At 39.9% G+C, this 21,027-nt stretch overlaps 1 long non-coding RNA gene across 1 annotated transcript; it reads right to left on the reverse strand.

The window, feature by feature from the left end:
- Positions 1-19,663: 19,663 nt before the first annotated feature.
- On the reverse strand, positions 19,664-19,978 carry LOC122044361. Its single transcript, XR_006129523.1, has 3 exons — positions 19,941-19,978; positions 19,788-19,848; positions 19,664-19,706 (listed from the first exon to the last, which is right to left on the reverse strand). It is a non-coding gene; the product is annotated as an uncharacterized LOC122044361 (long non-coding RNA).
- Between the last annotated feature and the right edge of the window lie 1,049 nt (positions 19,979-21,027).

Genomic DNA, 21,027 nt, shown 5'->3' on the forward strand with positions numbered 1-21,027 from the left:
TTCGTGTACTGTTATCCATGGCTTATACATCCCGACCTGTATGCCCGGTCTGTTTTCCGACCTGCATCCGTCTACTGTTATCCATGACTTGTACGTCCCGACCTGTATACGCCAAGTCTATTTCATTTCCCGACCTGCATCCGTCTACTGTTATCCATGGCTTGTACGTCCCGACCTGCTTACGCCAAGTCTGTATCCTGGTCTGCTGTATTTCGCCCAAGGTCTTTCCTTCTGCACCCTTGCCTGGCCTATGGGCCTTCCCAGCTGTATTTGGCATGTCGATCCAATTATCAGCTGTACCCGATCTGCGAACCCTGTTCTTGATTGCTATCGAGGTTGAATCCGGTCCAACTTGGCCTCCTATCCTTTGACTTCTCGGTCAGCCGGGACTCTGACCGCAGCCATGTAAACTTGACTTCTGCCCTCCACGGGGGCAAGACTTCTGACCCCCACGTAAGCTTGACTTTTGACCTCCACGTAAGCTTGACTTCTGACATCCACGCAAGCTTGACTTTCGACCTCCACGTAAGCTTGACTTCTGACCTCCATGTAAGCTTGACTTCTGACCATCCTGTGGTCTTGACTCCTAACCACATCATCTTACTGACCCCACAATCATGCATCATATCACAAGTCTCCCCCTCAAGTCTAGTCGAAGGAGGCTCTAGTCCGACTGACTAGACCCCAGTCCCTTTGTTACCTGATCTGGGTCTCGCCTCTTCTGTCGACCTATTTTCCATCTACCTTCTATAGAATTTCTCGCTGTCCTAGGAGATAAACGGGCTTCTTCCATGCGTATGCTGACTCCTCAACTTCTGAGCGTACTCTTTTCCCATAAATGTCACACGGTTCTCCAAGCATCAACTCAAATTCCGAGGAAATCCCTTCACCTTTTTCTTCCTTATAAAAGGCCCGAGCATCTGATGCCTCTAGTTTTCCTCTTGTTAATAAAGTATCACGTCTCCATGGAACCTATAACTGAACCTATCGCACTTGCTTCATTGCTTCAGCAAATTACCCATCTGAGGGAGTTATTGGCTCAGAAAGAGGAAGCCTTGCTTCAGCAAATTGTCCATCTGACAGAGTTGCTGGCTCAAAAGGAAGAAGCCTTGCTGGAGATGACTGCGAGCAGAGATCTTCAAACGTCTCTTATTCATGAAATGGAAAGCCTCTGGCTGGCCGCCAAATCCAGAACCCGGGCCGAAGTTGCTCTCAAGCTGAAAGCTCAATCGGACTTTCAGAGCCAAGTTCACTATATTATCTATTTAAAGATGAAACACGAGGACGAGGTGACTCTTCTGAAAGAGGAAGGACTAATCAAAGACGAGACCATTGGGCAACTAAAGCGCACCATCGATCTTATTAAGGAAGATCTAACTAGAGCTCAGGCTCGTCTGGCTAGAAAGGATCAAGCTTCTGGATCTGGTAGCAATGTAAACCCTTAAAAATTATACCCCTGATTAACGAAATAAAACCTGTTTCTTGAGTTCCACTCATGGTGTAGCCCCACACCCTTTTGCTCGGGTATCATTATGTTTCTATAGAACACCTGCGTTTCTCTAATATTTCTAGCAAAAATAGCAAAAATAATAAAGATAACTTGCTTACCCCCTCTTCCTCTTACCTCATAACATATGAACCCCCGGCCGGAGCAAATGAAATGCTTGAGAATGTGCCTGCTAAATTTCATATTTTAGCAAGAACCCCTTGAAATATGGCTTACTGACCAGTCAGGCACGAGAACTTGGCTTGCTGCATTTTGCTTCGGTAAATATACAGAGTACTGCCCGAGAAAATCATTGCACCGACCGGGAAGGTCGTTGGGCGTGAGAGCATAACTCACTTATAACTCGCACTCGGCGAGAGTCTGGGATAACCGACCGGTAAGGTCGTTGGGCGTGAGAGCCTTGCTCACTTATAACTCACACTGGGGCGAGAGTCTGGGATAGCCGACCGGTAAGGTCGTTGGGCGTGAGAGCCTTGCTCACTTATAACTCACACTGGAGCGAGAGTTTGGGACAGCCGACCGGTAAGGTCGTTGGGCGTGAGAGCCTTGCTTACTTATAACTTGCGCTGGGGCGAGAGTCTGGGACAGCCGACCTAGAAGGTCGTTGGGCGTGAGAACCTTCCTCACTTATAATTCGCACTGGGGCGAGAGTTTGGGATAACCGACCTGGAAGGTCGTTGGGCGTGAGAGCCTTGCTCACTTATAACTCGCATTGGGGCGAGAGTCTGGGACAGCCGACCTGGAAGGTCGTTGGGCGTGAGAGTCTTGCTCACTTATAACTCGTACTGGGGTGAGAGTCTGGGATAGCCGACTTGGAAGGTCGTTGGGCGTGAGAGCCTTGCTCACTTATAACTCGCACTGGGGCGAGAGTCTGGGACAACCGACCTGGAAGGTCGTTGGGCGTGAGAGCCTTGCTCACTTATAACTCGCACTAGGGTGAGAGTCTGGGACAACCGACCTGGAAGGTAGTTGGGCGTGAGAGCTTTGCTCACTTATAACTCGCACTGGGGCGAGAGTCTGGGACAACCGACCTGGAATTCTTATGAAAACCCGTTCGAAAATAGATGTTGCCAACCTGGGGGTGATTTCCTGACCAGGTTAGATGTTGCCGACATGGGGGTGAGTTCCCGACCAGGATAGATGTTGCCGACCTGGGGGGTGAGTTCCCAACCCGGTATTGTTTGAAGAGACTGCTTCGACCTTGTCTTTTCTTGGTCTTCCACCGCTAAAGGTATCTGATGGTACCCCTGGTAGGCATCCAACATGCAGATCCTCTCGCAACCGACAATGGAATCCACCATCTGATCGATCCGGGGCAGAGGATAACAATCCTTGGGACTAGCTCGGTTGAGATCTCGGAAGTCTATGCATACCCTCCACTTATTGTTGGGCTTCTTTACTAAAATCACATTAGAGAGCCAGGACGGGAACTGTACTTCTCGAACGTGGCCTACCTTCCTGAGCTAATCCACCTCGACTTTGATTATTTTGTTCTGGTCGGCTGAGAAGTTCCTTTTCTTTTGCTTGACAGGTCGGGAATCTGGTAGTAAATGTAACTTCTGCTCGGCTACTTCCGGCTTGACCCCGGGTAACTCCTCTGTAGACCAGGCGAAGACATCCCGGTTACGGATCAAACATTAAACTAACTCCTCCTTGAGAGGAGGAGGCAGATCACTCGCTAAGCGAGTTAAACTTTCAGGTCGTTCAGCGTATAGTTGCACCTCCTCCCAGGGGATGGGTTCTTCAGCCATAGGCAAAGGCTCTTCTTGAACAGCATGGACACCCCCATCTTGCATCCTTTGATTTTTCCGAGCCTCCACCCGGACCATATCAATATAGCATCGGCGAGATACCCTTTGCTCTCCTTTAACTTCCCCGACCTGCTCGCCCACGGGAAATTTGATTTTCTGATGGAAGGTCGAAGCAGCAGCTCTAAATTCATGCAGAGCGGGCCTTCCCAAATTGACATTATAAGAGGAGGGGGAGTCCACCACTATAAAAGTGCTCCTCCTTATGCGCACCAACGACTTAGTGCCCAGAGATATAGGCAGTTTAATCTGACCCATTGGCTTCACCTCATTGCCTGTAAATCCATATAGAGACGTAACCACAGGCTGAAGTTCGGTGGCATCAATCTGCATCTCCTCGAATGCAGTTTTGAACAGAATATTAACCGAGCTCCCGGTGTCAACAAAAACCCGAGCCACTCGGCTATTGGCGATGATAGCTTTGATGATAAGGGCATCATCATGAGGCAGCTCCAGACCTTCTAGGTCTGTCGGCCCGAAGCTGATAACAGAGCCAGAAGCCTGCTCCTGGCTGCATCCAACAGTATGAACCTATAAGCGATGCACATGTGACTTGCGTGCTCTCCCCGAATCTCCATCAGTTGGCCCTCCAGAGATCATGCCAATCTCTCGGACGACGGCATTGCCTCTATTCTCGGCTTCCCGCGCTCCTTCTGGCTCTTTCCCCCGACTGGGTTGATGAGTACTGGATCCTGCTAGGTCGGGACGGGGTTGCTCGGCCTATCCAGCCGCGGCTCGTTGCTCTTCCATCATCTTGATTATTGAGGGGCTAGCTCGGGCGGCGGTAAGCCCAACTCTGTAGCCCGTTTGGAGTCCTGAGCAAACTAGAAACAATGATTAGTATCATGAGTACGAGATCGATGATAGGTGCAGTACCGAGTGTTCCACGGTCCAGGTCGGGGAGCATGCACGGTTGCGACTTGGGGAGCTGGTCTGACCTCCGGCCCGGGATGGAAAGTAGGTCTGGATTCCCGAGAGCGCGGCAGAGGTTGAGGAGGTGGTTGAGGGACCCTTCTTTCCGGCTTATTAGTAGAGGGAGGTAGTCTTTCGGCTTTCCTCCGGGCAGCCTGTGCTTCTTCTACTTTGATGTAGCAGGCAGCTTTTTCCACCATCTCATCAAAATTCCAAGCGGGATTTTTGATGAGATCTCTGAAGAATTCTCTTTCTCATAATCCATGAGAGAAAGCACTCATCAGAATCTCCGAAGTGGCGGTGGGGACATCCTGGGCCACTTGATTGAAGCGGTTGATATAACTTCTTAAGGGCTTGGTTGACCCTTGCTTAAGAGCGAAAAGGCAATGATCCGTCTTCTGATATTTTTTACTGCTGGCAAAACGACGCAGGAAGGCCGTCTTGAAGTTCAAGAAACAGGTGATGGATCTTTGAGGTAGCCCATCAAACCACTTCAGTGCTGAGCCAGCTAAAGTGTTCAAGAAAACTCGACACTTGACAGCATCACTGTATTGGTGCAATAGGGCTGCATTTTTAAACTTGCGTAAATGCTCTTCCGGGTCTTTGCTCCCGTCATACTCTCCGATCGACGGGGCCCTATAGCCCTTGGGCAATCTCTCATTCAAAATCCTGGCCGAGAATGGTACTCTCTCATCCGGGTCTTCTGGGAACATTTCCAGTATGATAAGAGCCTTCCCTTTCTTAGAATCTCTCGGCAAGGAACTTTCAGCCATGGAGACTTGAGGTTGTTCTTTCTTAAGGCTGAGGCCATGGGGCTCTGGCTGATAATACCCCACACCAGGCTCGCGATAAGGAACCTGAAGAAACCCCTCAGGCTGTTTTCTCTTAGAGCCCCGATCTGAAACAGGGAGGGGTTCCTTAGAAGCTTCAGCAGGAGCTTGACGTGGTCGTGAGACAGTCGCTTGCTTCTCTGAGGCTGCTCGCCTCTTGGCCTCCTTGAAGAGTTCGTATTCTCCGGTGGTCATGGTGACATTGAAGCGGCTAGACTCCTCCATCTTCACGTTCCGGAACAGGTGATTGTGTTCCCACAGACGGCGCCAAATTTGATGCCATCCGGAAGCTGAGTCAGATGGAGGCGGGCCTTGATGTACTGGAAGTTGATGGAAAGTCGCTGTGACGTCGGATCTACCTGGCACCCCCCCTGAAAGGTTCGCATGGGCGGCTGACGAAGGAAGATGACTAGGACGATGACACTATGACTCTGCACACACTCAGACGAGCCCACGAGTCGTTAGAGACCAGAAATCAGGGAAAAAGTCCCCGGATCAGGCTCTCCGACGCTCAAGTCAGGTACTTTTTTTCCAGAAAGCATAGAGAAAGGACGAAAAGTAAAGACTAGTGAGAAATGATGAGTGAGCGTACCTCCATAAGGGACAAAACATCCCTTTTTATACTGCAACGGAAGTTTCTGGGTCTAACGGGTGTCAGGGAATGTCGGCTGTCAGGCTTTGACTGACGGTAAATGACACGTAGCACCTTCTTATAAGCTGACGGTAGAATCAAAAGGGGTAATGAGCCCCGACTGTTAGCATATTCTCTGACACACTGATTATTCTCTGACATTCTCTGACAGGCAGTTACGATTCCCTGACTTGTTTGTCCTGTAGTGCCTGGACGCTAGGTTTGCACTTCGAGATCTGTCTTTCGACCTGTTTCTGCCTGTTGTTGCCCATGGTTTGTATGTCTCGACCTGAGCGCTCGGTCTGTTTCCCGACCTGCCTCCATCAATTGTTATCCATGGCTTGTACGCCCCGACCTGTGTACGCCTAGGTTTGTGTCTCGACCTGATTCTATTCACTGTTATCCACGACATGCACTTTCTGACCTGTATGCCCGATCTGTTTCCCGACCTGCATTCGTCTACTGTTATCCATGGCTTGTACGTCCCGACCTGTATGCCCGGTTTGTTTCCCGACCTGCATCCGTCTACTATTATCCATGGCCTGTACATCCCGACCTGTATGCCCGGTCTGTTTCCCGACCTGCATTCGTCTACTGTTATCCATGGCTTGTACGTCCCAACCTGTATACGCCAAGTCTATTTCATTTCCCGACCTGCATCCGTCTACTGTTATCCATGGCTTGTACGTCCCGACTTGTATACGCCAAGTCTATTTCATTTCTCGACCTGCATCCGTCTACTGTTATCCATGGCTTGTACATCCCGACCTGTGTACACCCAGGTATGTGTCTCGACCTGATTCTATTCGCTGTTATCCACGGCATGCACTTTCTGACCTGTATGTCCGGTTTGTTTCCTGACCTGCATCCGTCTACTGTTATCCATGACTTGTACGTCCCAATCTGTATACGCCAAGTCTATTTCATTTCCCGACTTGCATCCGTCTACTGTTATCCATGGCTTGTATGTCCCGGTATGTATACGCCAAGTCTATTTCATTTCACGACCTGCATCCGTCTACTGTTATCCATGGCTTGTACGTCCCGACCTATATATGCTAAGTCTATTTCATTTCCCGACCTGCATCCGTCTACTGTTATCCATGGCTTGTACATCCCGACCTGTATGCCCGGTCTGTTTCCCGACCTGCATCCGTCTACTGTTATCCATGGCTTGTACGTCCCGACCTGTATACGCTAAGTCTATTTCATTTCCCGACCTGCGTCCGTCTACTGTTATCCATGGCTTGTACGTCCCAACCTGTATACGCCAAGTCTGTATCCTGGCCTGTTGTATTTCGCCCGAGGCCTTTCCTTCTGCACCCTTGCCTGGCCTATGGGCCTTCCCAGCTGTATTTGGCCTATGGATCCAATTCTCAGCTGTACCCGGTCTGCGAACCCTGTTCTTGATTGCTATCGAGGCTGAATCCGATCCAACTTGGCCTCTTATTCTTTGACTTCTCGGTCAACCGGGACTCTGACCGCAACCATGTAAACTTGACTTCTGTCCTCCACGGGGGTAAGACTTCTGACCCCCACGTAAGCTTGACTTCTGACCTCCACGTAAGCTTGACTTCTGACCTTCACACAAGCTTGACTTCCGATCTCCACGTAAGTTTGACTTTTGACCTCCATGTAAGCTTGACTTCTGACCATCCTGTGGTCTTGACTCCTAATCACATCATCTTACTGACCCCATAATCATGTACCGTATCAAATAATATTAAGCTTTTGAAAGTTGATTTTTGATTAAAGGAATTAGTTAGTACTTGGCATGTTTATCCATTGTGGGAGGAGCTTGGCCAATTGTTCCTCGATCATATAAGCTCTTACAGCTTACAGAAAATAGTGGAAGTGCTTGGGATGATAAATTTGTAGGTCAACGTAAGTGTGGATCCCATCCAATTCAAATCGTCTCCATGATCAATCCTTGCTGCGATCTAGCAATCCACTGACCTTTTAGTCTATCATAGAAAATTTTGATTTATCAAGTAGATCGTGATACGTAAGAAATTGCTCTCACGAATGGGTGTAGTTGGTACTTTCTTAAGTGTTTGCTCTAATAAATTTTAGGATTAATTATCAGTAGATGTAAAATATTTCATTGGGTGTCTAATAATAGGCCATTATGCTAACACAAAATACTCCTCATGATTTACTTATCTATATTTTACCGTGGAAGCGACAATATTGAACCAGAGATATCATTTTTTTTCGCTCCATTGATACTCAAAAAATAGCATTAGAATCTACATTGAGATTTATCTCACTCAAGGTCTTATTATCAAGTTTAATCTTAGCAGTACGGTATCAACTGAGAAGCTAGGAAAGAGCACGAGGATCATAAGATATGAACTCTGCACATTCATCTGACTAGAGACTGTTGGGTTCGAAGCACAGCGGAAGACATATATTGAATCATGAATTTTTCGTGGTATATAGTTTTACACAAAATTATATAAAAACATACCTCGAGTCCTCGATAGGTGTAAATAATATCACAGACAAATAAGACAGATAAAAGCCCCACGTGTGACTCCTCTAGCGGTATCCACGCGCACTAGATCATTAACTTGACACGATCCGTTAGGTGCTAGCATCATGGATCGACAAAGCCTTGGAAGCACTACGATCTCTTTCGAACGAAGAAGAAGTTGACGAGGGAAACTCAGAGAGAAATAAATCTTCTTTGCATCTTTCCGAGGATGGCTACTTATAGCCTCCAAGGAATACAAAGAGTTAAGTTCTCAATAAATTCATCATTTATGATCTTCATTAATTATGAAGATGAAGAGTTATAGGCTCCATAAATTTTTCATTTATAACCTTCATTATGATAACTCTTCAAATTCTTCATTAATTATCATTATGATGACTCTTCAAATTCTCCATTAATCATCATGATTATGGCTATTCGAATTCTCTCGTCTTTGTATCAAATAAATCCATATTTGATCTTGATCTCGACTAACTTCTGATACCATTGTTCATGTCTACGTGCTATGCGTGCGACCCTCTAGGTTTTATACACGAAGGCAGTGTAAATTCATACACAGACTAAGGTAATCGTCTAGCAACAGTCTTTAACCACCCAACGCGATAAAATTAATATCAGTCATAAACTGTAAACCACTATGAATCAATTACTGTGTAATTCAATCTCTTCATCTAAAGCCTACATCCCAATTAATTCGATACATTATGCATCATTACCAAATTAATTGTTTTACTTGATTTCCAAGATATAATAGACTCCTCTTAAATGATAAATCATTCCTCCCATGGCCATGGATTTTGAGTCACTAATATCTCTATCAAGCGGCCAGGATGTTAACTCCTAATTCAAGAGAGCGATGAATCCTCTATTGACTCAACACTATTCTCTCTACGTTTTATCATACACCCAACTACCATATTAATCACAATCCGATTAAAGACTGCTTTTAATGACGTCAAAGCACATAACTCCACGCATAGAATAAATGAAGGTCTCAAGTCAAAAGATCAGTTACACTCGTTCATAAGAGGAATAACCAATGATGCTTAATATGTGGTCTCCTCTTAAGCGGGTCATGTCCAGTGTACCTCTAAATTCAAGGCACCCCCAAGTACAACTTGGATATCCATCCCTCCGGTCTATCTCGACCTAGTCATACTCAGCGTTGATCTAGATATTCATGTCCCCTCTAGATATCTATTCGATCAAGGACTGTTTTCAGATTAATATACCAATTAATCTATGGGACTTTATCATTAATAATATACGTACAGAAAAATAAATAATTAATGATAAATTCTTACCTTCATTAAATAATTATCCATCAATACATAAGGAGTGTCTTGGCACATAAGTGCACACACTAACAGATACATGCTCATGATTGAAGATAATTTCATGTGAAACTCTGAGCTCAAGTACGGGATGAATGAAGTTATTGATATTTGGGTAAAAACTTAAAAGAGTGCCCTATGTTATCATAATTATCAAAGTGGTTGTCTTTTTTAATTTTTTCATTTTTAATTAAAAGGGCTTCCTACCTCATCAACCCCTTATAAAATGAAAGAGATACCCTCTAGTATATTGTTTGATCTTATTATCTCTTGTCATCCGATCCGATTAATCAATTGTATGAATTTGACAAGTCTGTATTATAATAGTTACATAATCGTATCTGCGATAACATGAATATTGTTGAAGAAGACAAGTTCGAGTTGTAGCAGCTATGGATTGTAATTATTATAACGTGAATGTTGTTGAATAAGACAAGTTCAAGTTGTAATAGCTATGGATTGTAGTTGCTATAACGTGAATGTTGTTGAACTGCTACAATGTAAATGTTAGGTGCACATGTTAAATCCGTGTTATAGCTATTAGGTGCACATGATAAATCTGTGTTGTACTAGATACGATTTCATAGCTACTACAACACAGATTGCCTTGTTCATACAACTGACTGATTGGACCGGGTGATAAGAGATAATAATATCGAACAATGTACTGAAGACAACCCTATTATTTTAAAAGGGGCTAGTGCGATAGAACGCTCGTGTGTGTCTATATATATATATATATATATATATATATATATATATATCGACCCTGATCGACACGCAGACATGGCGTTGCCAGCTCGATTTCCCTACAAATAAAATACTCCTTTTATTCTCTCTCCCCTTCGGGCCTCTGTTCAAAACTTTAGCGGTGGAAATTACCCAAATTAAAATCTCTCTCTCTCTCTCTCTCTCTCTCCCATTCACAACCTCCGTCTTCGTCGTCCGTCATCCGGTCGACCTCGCGGGTAAAAACCGGGAAAGTTTAATCTTAAAATTTCCCTCACCACTCTCTCTCTCCCTCGCTCGCTCCCTCCTTCAACGTCCTCCGTCGTCCCTCGTCCCTCGCGCTCCCGGCGGAAAAGTTTCTCCAACGTCTTCAATCATAGAGCTGCTGTGAGATCCTACCACCTCACTCCATTTTAATTTGTTAATCCACACTGTTATTGCCTACAAAAATTGGTAAAAAAAAATAGTTGAAATAATTGTATAAAGATGCACCACGCCTTTGCTTCGCTTCTAAACGTTGCATCAACTACTTCGCAGGAAACCATCCTTGTAGCATCTGACTTGGATTGGTCATCGTAGAAGGTCCGAAGGATTTATGCAACAACCGCCTGCAACCACTTGGATTTTTCTTTGCTACTACATGGTGTAGCAGTTACATGGAGAGGTAGCTGCTACAACGTGTAGCAGTTAACTCTCCGTGTAGCTACGACAACTTGTAGCAGCTAACTTGGTAAGTCGTGTTTCTAGCAACCCTATTTTCTAGCAGAGATTAACCCAGTAGCCATAGTTTTCATATTGTGTATATCAACTTGATTAAAAATTATTTTCCCATTCTTACAGTGACATGCTTTGCTTTGCTGCTATAGATTGATTGTAGCTGCATATATATTTGCTTTAAAATTATTTATGTTGTTGCAACGCCCTTGGTTTGCTTTGCTGGTACATGTTGAAGCAGCTACCTCGACTAATAACTTGCTACACTTGTTTGTAGTTGTATATCATCTTGCTTAAAAAATGATAAAAAGTTATTTGCGATGTTGCAGTGCCTTTGCTTTGGTTTTCTGCCACGCATTGTAGCAGTTAATTCGACTAATAACTGCTACACATTGCAGCAGTTATCTCTACATGTAGCTGCTACAACTTGTTGCAGCTAAATCGATAAGTCCTTTTGTTAGTAGACGTATTTTTTTAAAAATATTAATGGAAGCTCCAGTGTGACTTGGAAATGGATGAAGTCCCGGAGGCGTAACCTCTTGGCAAAGGAAGATCCGACAACAATGACAAGGCCAATAGAAGCTCCAGAAGGCAAGACGTGAAGGATGGGGAGGCATCCGAGGGACGCAAAGCTGATGGAGAAGGCTAGAAGGCTAGGTCTAGGTTGGTCAGGCGAGAACGAGTGTTGAGTGAATGCACTCAGGGGGGGTTAAATTCTAGGATTAGGATTTTACTGTAGTGCTATTGTAGCATTATTATAGCGTTACAGTAGCAACACTGTAGTGTTACTGTAGCAGTCGACTGTGTTTTCATCAGTCGACTAGTAACCGACCATTGACTTGTAATGGTCGAATTTTACTTATGACCAGTCGATTGGTGGTTGTACCAATCGACTAGTGGCGGGGAAAACAATAGGTGTTTTCCTTCTGAGCTCTATTTAATAGAGTTCGGGGTGCTTGACCAAAGTTGACGAAATATACTTGGTTAAAGCATATTAGAGTCTCCCAAGCCCTCGTGTGATCGGTGTACTTGTATTCAAGTGTTTGTGATGAGGTTTCCCCACCGATAAGGAGCTTAAGGTAGTCAGAGGTTTTTCGAGGAGTCATCTACCGACGGATAGGGATCGTCTATCTTATGGACAACCGTAGAGTAGGAGCTTAATCTCCGAACCACGTAAATCTACGTGTTAGGTTTGCTTTTTCTTATTAGTATTTATTTTTGTATTTCGCTGTGTGTATTAACCATTGTATGAAGTGACGTTTTTGGTGAGACATTATTCACCCCCCCCCCCTCTAGTAGACGTCAAGGTCCCAACACTAAGTTCTTGCACACTCAAACACAAGGCATCAAACCACAACAATACCAAATTTGACTTGGTTGATCAAATCAAAACTACCACGGAGTACTTACAATCTCCTCCTTTTTTATGTGGATTAACTCAAGTTAAGTTAGAGTAAAACAATACATTAAATTAAATGAATATGCAAGTTTAAACCATTAGATATGTAATATTTTGAAAAAAAAATATATACCTCCCCCTTAAACTTAACTTCTAGCTATCCCCTTTGATCACATTCAAAATAGGGATTTAGCTAAATTAAATTGAAATTAATTCAAAGGAATATTCGAACAGTACAGTGACTAACACGTAGGAAAAAAAATAGAATTTATTCTCGAAATTATAATTTTTATAATTAAAAATTAATTTTCAATAAAAATAATTAAAAAATTATTTTACTTTTTTTTAAAATCTAATTTTTTTTATAAAGATTAAATAGATATATCTGAAATAGTAATAAAATTTTCATAAAAAATAAAAACAATTTAAGCAGAAATATATTATTTACTATAGAAAGATGATTTTAAAAAAAAATACTTAAAAATAGTTTTGAAGTTTGAAAATTCTTGAGAAATTTTCTGAGATTATAATAGAGTAAGCATTTTTTTTCTTAAAAATTAAATTTTCAAAAATTGAGTGTTTGAATTTTTATTATTATAAATTATCATTTAGATAAATAATTTATACAAATAACATATTGGTCAAAAAATGTTAAAAAATATTTTTTTTAGTCAAATTATATGATACATTTTTACTGAAAGATAAATTTTTTAAAATAACTTTGTAAAATATTTTTAAATTAAAAATATAATATTTGATAGAAAAATTTATAAAAATAATACAACGATCAAAAAATTGTTCTACTGATAAGAAATTAAATCCTCTTTTTCAAAAAAATTAATACCTAATTAATTTTGAACATAAATTATATGAAAAAAATTTATTTAGCATATTTGACAATTAAAAGGTAAATATTAAATCAAATTAAAATTAGAAATATGCACAATTTAAACTATACATGATTCTCGAATTCAATATAAATTCATTCATACTGGATTGATTAAGTATTTTCTAAGAATGTATGTTTTTGTTACATTTATGATTTGACCCTTGTGAAATTTATCATACCAATTTAGTCTTTGATAATATCTAAACTTTGAGCATGCATAATTTTTTAAATTTTTTATTTGTTCCTTTAAATTAGCATTTTAAGTTTTCAATTTTTCAAGATCCTCTATTAATAAGATTTTGCCAAGATTTTTTTATGTCTAAATTCTCTCTTTTTTTTTTAATTTCCATTTTTAGTTTTAAATTTACACATTGATTTAGACATTGATTAATACTATAAAAATAAAGTTGATCTGGAGGTAAGAGGCATACCTCACTTACCATGTCATATCTGAAGCTTAATTCTCCCCCTTCTTCGCTGCATTCATCTGATGTTGCTCTCCCTTCATCGATGCTGACTTCTGAGGTGCTTTATTCTTCATGACTAGCCATTAGTGCTAATCCGATGTATGCTTATATTTTTAAGTCAGATGATGAGCTTTTGTCCCATGTGGCCTTGAGATTTTTGTGCTTGTTTTGCTTGGGTCCTTTGTCTTTTTTCTTTTTGAGCTCTGGGCAGTCCTCCTTTATGTGCCCTTTTTTTTTTACGCTGGTAGCATCGAAAATTTCTTCTATTTCTAGGATTTTTTTTTCTATACTGCATTTCTTTAAATTTATTAGATTTAAAAAACTTTTTAAACTTCCTTACCATATAAGTTTCTTGATCTACTTCGAGATGTGAGTCTGATTTAGGTTTGTTCTTCTTGGTGGTTCTTAGTGTCAGGTTCTGGCTTGACTCTTTTATTGTACCTTCACATCTAATTTTATATAATTCTAAAGTCGAAAAAAGTTTCTCTAGGGTACTTATCTCCATGTCCTTCGAGATGTAATAGCCATCTATTATCTAAGTTCATTATGGAGTTTTGGGAAAAGCGTTGAGTGCATAGCGTATCGTGTCTCGATTGATTACCGTTTCACCGAGGTTGACTAGTCTGGTGATCAGCTCCTTGATCTTCGCATTTAGTTAGGCTACCTTCTGACCTCTTTCCAAATGAATGTTCATTAGCTTGCTCCGAAGGATGTCCCGTTGTGCAAGCTTCACTTCGGAAGTGCCTTCATAGAGTTCCAGAAATTTTTCCTAAAGATCTTTGACAGATGTGTAACTTCCAATGCGATTGACATTTTGAGGTGTTAATACACTTAGTAAGTGGTATTTCGCTCTGCTGTTGGCTACGAAGTTACTTTGCTCCTTCGTCCAAAGGTACTCTTCTTTCTCTACTCTTTGTTGATCCTTAGGAATTACAAAATCATACTTGATTATTAAAAGTATTTCAAAATCAGTTTTAGGAATACCTCCATTCGACATTTCTAGTGTTCGAACTCTCCTTTAACTTTGGCAGGATGAGGCTTGGTTCGGCCATCGATTTCTTTACTTCGGTCGGCGATTAGTCCTTCTGAAGCTTCCTTGCTATGATACCAATTATTGGAGCCTTGTGGGTCAGTAAGAGAAGGGTCTTGCCCTGAAATGAAAAATAAACTTTTCTCGACTTTTCAAACTAAGTTAGAAAAAACACTTATTTATAAACAAAAAGTAAATGCATAAAATAAGGAAAGAGGAAAGAAAGATTTACTTGGTTTGCAATCAGAGGATTGCTAATTCAAGGCAAATGAAGTTCACTAAAATCTCCTTTAGGCGGAGTAGTCTTTTTACAACGTTAACAACTCGCAAAAGTAGTAGAACAGAAAGAGAATCTGGTCGGCTCGTCGACCTAGCTGGATTTTCTGCACACTTAATCAAGTGGTTAGATCATGACAAAACTTAACTTAATTTACTTATCATTCATCAAAACTCGGGTTAGACCGTTAGTACAAACCACACCAATAATCTCTCCCTTTTTGATTCAATGATAACCTGGATTAAGTTAGGAAAAAATTTCAAGCATGAATAGACATATGATATGGTTTAAGTTATTTGGATTTCAATTTGTTTCAACTTAAACCTTTAACTCTCTCCTTTGACATTCATCAAAAAACATGAATATATATTTAAGTAAAAAAAAAATTGCTAGGGAAAGTAAACAAAAACATTTACAATAAAATAATTCTCAGGATTACTTTGAGGGAGGAAAAAAAATGTGATAACCATAATATTTAAAAAATTTGATAACATATGTTAAAATATGTTCAAAGATAGTTTTGAAACCCCTTAGCACTTCAAAATAATCAGAAAATAACTTATTAACAATTTCAAAGTTAAAAAATAATTTTTGAAAAGAACTTTTTCAAAAACTTTTTAAAAGTATTTTTCAAGATAATTTGTAAAGCAGATTTAAAAAAAAAATATTTTTCAAAACAAATTTTAAAGCACTGTATATAAGTATTTTCACAAGGCTAAAAAAATTAAAAAATACTTTAAAATCAACTAATTTTAGAAACTTTAAAGTTTTAAAAAAATGTTGAAAATACTTTAAAATCTACTAATTTTAAAAAGTTTAAGGGTTGCCAACAAGAATTTTGAAAATGCCAAGTTCTCAAAAAAAACTTAAAAAACTTTTAAAAACAAAAAGTTAAAATGCTAAGTACTACAAAATTTTAAATTATTTTTTTAATCTTGAGTTTAATTTTAATTTTAAGTATTTAAATTTTTTTAATCTTGAGTTTAATTTTAATTTTATGGTTAAGTTAAATTTTGAGTTTAATTTTAATTTTAAGTTTATTTTATGATTTTAATTTTAAAATTTTAAGTTTAATTTTTATTTTTTATTTTTTATTTTTTATTTTTTATTTTTTATTTTTTATTTTTTATTTTTTATTTTAATTTTTAAGTTTAATTGTAAATTTTTAAATTTTTAAATTTAAAATAATTTAAAATTTTAAGTTAAATTTTAATTTTTAATTTAAATTTTAAGTTTAATTTTTATTTTAAATTTTAAATTTTTTATGTTTAATTTTTATTTTAAATTTTAAGTTTTTAAGTTTAATTTTAATTTTAATTTTTAAGTTTAATTTTTTATTTTAAATTAATTTTAAATTCTCATTTTGATTTTTAATTTTAAATTTCTTAGTTATCTCACCCGATTTATATTTTCAATCAGGGAATCCTATGCTTTTGTGAGATGAGTTAAAATTTCATTTCAGGGTTTGGTTTAAAAGTTAGATTCAAGTTTAGCTTTGGCTTTAACAAATAGACATATTTTAGATAAACTTCTGAGCTATGGTGAGTCACGTGGAGATCATTAGAGTAACCATGCCTTTGAGGTTTTCTAAATAGTAGGGGTGTCAAAAATGAACCCGACCCGACGACCCAACCCGGGTCGACCCGAAAAAAATCAGGTTCGGGTTGGGCATTTTCGGGTTCAGGTCGTGTTCGGGTTGGAGGGTTGGAGAGTAAAAAAATTTCGGGTTGGGTCGGGTCGGGTTTGGGTTGACCCGGGTTGACTTAAATATAGGGTTTTGTGGATTTTTTTTGGGTTAAATCAAATTTTATTTTAAAAATTTAGATGTTTTTATGTATATTAATATCATGTTTGTATGATAATGATGGAGTATTGAGATAAAAGTGAAGAATTATAGGAAAAATAACCCAAAAAAAGTCATTTTTAATCGGATTTTCGGGTTATATGGGTCGGGTTCGGGTTGATCGGGTTGGTCGGGTTCAGGTTCGGGTTGAGGTGTTTTGGGTTCAACTCGGGTTCGGGTTGGGTTATAAAAAAAAAACTCAATCCGACCCAACCCGACCCGACCCACCCGAATTGACACCCCTACTAAATAGTCCTATCCACTGAACTTAGTACAAAACCTTAGTCTAATTAGTTAGGATCCGTAAGGGCTAGCTTCAGTTAATTCCACTAAGCCAAATGCACCAAGTCCACTACAACAAAAATATTAAAAGACAACGGTTAAAAACTGTTGTCGTAGGCCCTTTAAAATCATTGTAATTGGCAGTATTGTTAAAAGTGGGGGGCTACGACAATGATTTTAAACCGTTGTCTTTGAATAAAAAGACAACAATTTTGCAACGATTTTAAACCATTGTCTTTGAATGAAAAGACAACGGTTTAAAATCGTTGTTATTTAGAGCATTTTTATTGCCAGTTACAACCGTTTTTGGGGCTATGACAATGATTTTTAACCGTTGTCTTTGAGGGTGATAGACAATAATAACGGTTTTAAACCGTTATCTTTTAAATTATTATCTTTTAATACCAATATATCAAATTTCAATTTAAATATATAATAAAGAATCATAATCAAGAAAGAATATTCCCCACATTAATATCATTCAAAATGTTAGTTATACAAGAATTACAATCACAAAAGAAGAAACATATCTTATGTTCAAATAAAATTTTACCCAATACAAATAAACAAATAAACTCCATTTACACTAATGAACAATAGCCAAAAGACTAGAAACTTGTGATGGTGGTTCATGCCATGTAGGATTGCACTTAATTATTGTCAACCCAAGTCCCATCACAATCTTCAACTTGTAGGATTTCTTGATAGGCCTGAGCACAGACCAATCCAGCATATTTTGTCACCTCGAGCTAGTCTTAAGACGCAATAACCTGACAAACCAAATATAATCAAGATAGTAAGGATACATCAAGGCAACTATACATAGAGCAAGAAATGAAGATTGACAAAATTACTTACAACTGCGATAGAAGGGATAGAATCTTCCCCAGGATGAGGATGTGTTACGTCAGCACCAAATATTATAGTTGGTTAGTCGCTAACAAGAGGAATGCGCCTTGACAATGCATCGACAAGAACTGTACCCCTTCCTCCAACCTATGAATCAAGCCTTAGTAACACAAAGCAGAACAAGAAAAATAGATCCACCTTCCACGTACTCACCTTTCCATTGATCTAAAGGCCAACATTGGCAAGATACTGTTTACTTATCCTGAAAACATGCTTTGTCAAACAACAATGTGAAACTAAACCAAGGCCAGTCTCACATATCTGCTTTTGATCACCTGTAATAACTATATCATATAAAGCGAACAAGGAAAGGGAAAAAAATTAAAGCTAAAAGGTTCAGCCAATTGATATTTGTCAATAAGCAAAAATATCAAGTTGTGTCGAACAAGATCAAGTGCAAGAAAGACATCATACCATAAAGAGAACCATCATTATCAGGCAATATTACAATGAACAAATCAAGCACCTTTCCCTGAGGTTGGAGTATGGTCATTGCATCATAATAGCGTGTTGAAAGCGCTCTTTCAACATGATCAAGCCGAGCAATTAGAGGATGAAGTACAGGATCTAGAGAAAATTCCTATAAAACATGTAGATAAAAATAATGATCTATGTATCTCTTCTTAAAATAAGATAATTAAGAATTAAGTTGCATGTAGTAAATCATATAATCTAGTAAAAAGTTGAAGTCATACCATTCCTGATATTTGTCATATCTGAGCAAGCTCATGACAAAATCCCCTAGTCAAATTATCTTGCACATTCTTTTCAAAATTGATACATGTCCAGCTATTCACTCTCCCACCATTTACCGTTTTATACAAAGTTTAGAACAAGATATGAAGTAATAAGATGATTTTAGATCATCCAAATGACAATCAATGCTCTTCAACCAGATGACTGGTTGGTCACATTTAAATATAGAATTGTTGCAGCATCTTTGACGTTTAGTTTGCATACTACACAAAGAGCTGGTCTAAAGTATTGTAGATCACCCTGCTGCCTCATCTACAAGGACATGCACATGTCAAGGACTGGCAAATGCATACAGTTGTCTAAAATTTTCACTGCTGGCTTTAATTCAACAATCACCATATAGAGATAGACATTAGATGAATAGTACGACTATCCAAAAAGTAGTAAATTAAATATATCAACTTTTGATGCAGGCAGATTTACGAGAATATTTCATTTCACAGATAGGGAAGATCTGACTTACCCCCTTTTGTCACCTACTTTGCATTAGCATTAAATTCTTTGAACTCTGCAACATGTTGATCCAAGAACAACTAGATTGTTCGCCAATACCGATCACTGCTAGAGTACCATGTATCCATGTGCATGCCATTTGGAAAATCCACAAATCTACAATCTAGTTATTTTCTATAGTTTTAGAGTGCAGCATCTGCATATGCAAAGGGGGAACTAATTCATCTTGCAACCCAGATAGAAACAATGCATCGACAAAATTAGTAGGATATTACTAATGCATGGACAAAATTAGTAGGATAAATACTTAAAATGTTTTTTCATTTACAATTTAATAAATTGAGAACTTTTACTAAAATTGTTCTAGCATTCAACTCACCTTGACAATTTGTGCACATTTGCTTGCTTCACCGAGACCAATCATGCTTTCTGCAGATATCTAATAATGAGAGGATTTAATCATTTAACATGATGGTACTGACGTAATTATTTTGCTTTCATCAATAATATCATAACTTACAATCTTGACATATGGGAAATCACTCTCTATACCAATTGTAGCTGCCATTGAAGTTTTGCCACTGACATAAAAGAATAAATAGCAGATTGAATCAGCAGAAAAGTCAGATTAATCAATTAGAAAGCTGGTTGTAAATTTACCTGCCAGTTGGACCTTCCAGAAGGTATGTAACAAGTGGGCTCTGATTGTCTATGATTTGCTCCACAAGAAGCAGGGCTCTCTCTTGGATGCGTTTGTGCCTCTCAACACAATCGATAATCCCATTAAGCTTGAAAGCCATTTGCACATTAAAGATAATGTTGTTGGAACCCTAAGATTATTTTGGTGTGATCAACAAGTTAAGTTAGGTCCTGTGTGTTTCTAACCTTGTGTCTAAGTGTGCAGGAGCTTAGGAGCACAGGTAGTCGAGCGGAAGACGCAGCTAGCGAGAAGGACGGCAGTCGGAGGGACGAGGTGCTGCGGAAGAGTACACCGGCAGACGAGAAGGAAGCGTGCGGTGGTTCCGAGGGACGAAAGCCGGAGCGGAAGATTGCTCAGGGAGCAAGAGACGTAGCTAGCGAGAAGGACGGCACGCGGTGCGTCCGAGGGACGAAGACTGCGGATGAGTACGCCGGCGGACGAGAAGTAAACACGCGGCGATTCCGACGGACGAGAAGCCGGAGGGAAGCCCGCTCGAGAAGACCGAAAGTTGAGTTCGGGTGAGCCCTATTCTGGATGGCAGAGATCACCCAAGCGAGCAGAACCGGAGTTGAAGACCCGGACCGAGGCGAAAGAAGTCAACTGGAGTTGACTTAGGGTCCGAGGCGCCCGGAACTGTCCGGGGCGCCCGGACCAGCCTAGGGCGCCCTGAGCAGTCCGGGGCGCCCTGAGCAGCCCGGGGCACCGGGAACCCTTCCGGGCGCTCGGAACTTGAATTTTGACCAGAACGCGTCTAATGCGTTCTGAACTTTGGGGGATAAAGTTTTATCCCCCCCTAGGGCGCCCGGAACCCCTTCCAGGCGCCCCGACCAAGGCTATAAATATAGTCTTAGTCCAGAAGCTTTTCATCAATTCAGAAATTGTAAACAACACTTGTGCGCTTCCACTGTTTAGATAAGCTTCTATCTTTCTATGCCTACACTGCTGTAAAAAGGCTTCTCCGCCAGAAGGAGATAATAGTATGACATCTTCCTTGGATTAATAACTTCCCCGGTTGTAACCAAGTCAACTCTCTGTGAGCCTTTTACTTTCTGTTTTCTGA

The sequence above is a fragment of the Zingiber officinale genome, chromosome 2A (genome assembly GCF_018446385.1).
Source record: "Zingiber officinale cultivar Zhangliang chromosome 2A, Zo_v1.1, whole genome shotgun sequence".
In the NCBI taxonomy this organism is placed as follows: Eukaryota; Viridiplantae; Streptophyta; class Magnoliopsida; order Zingiberales; family Zingiberaceae; genus Zingiber; species Zingiber officinale.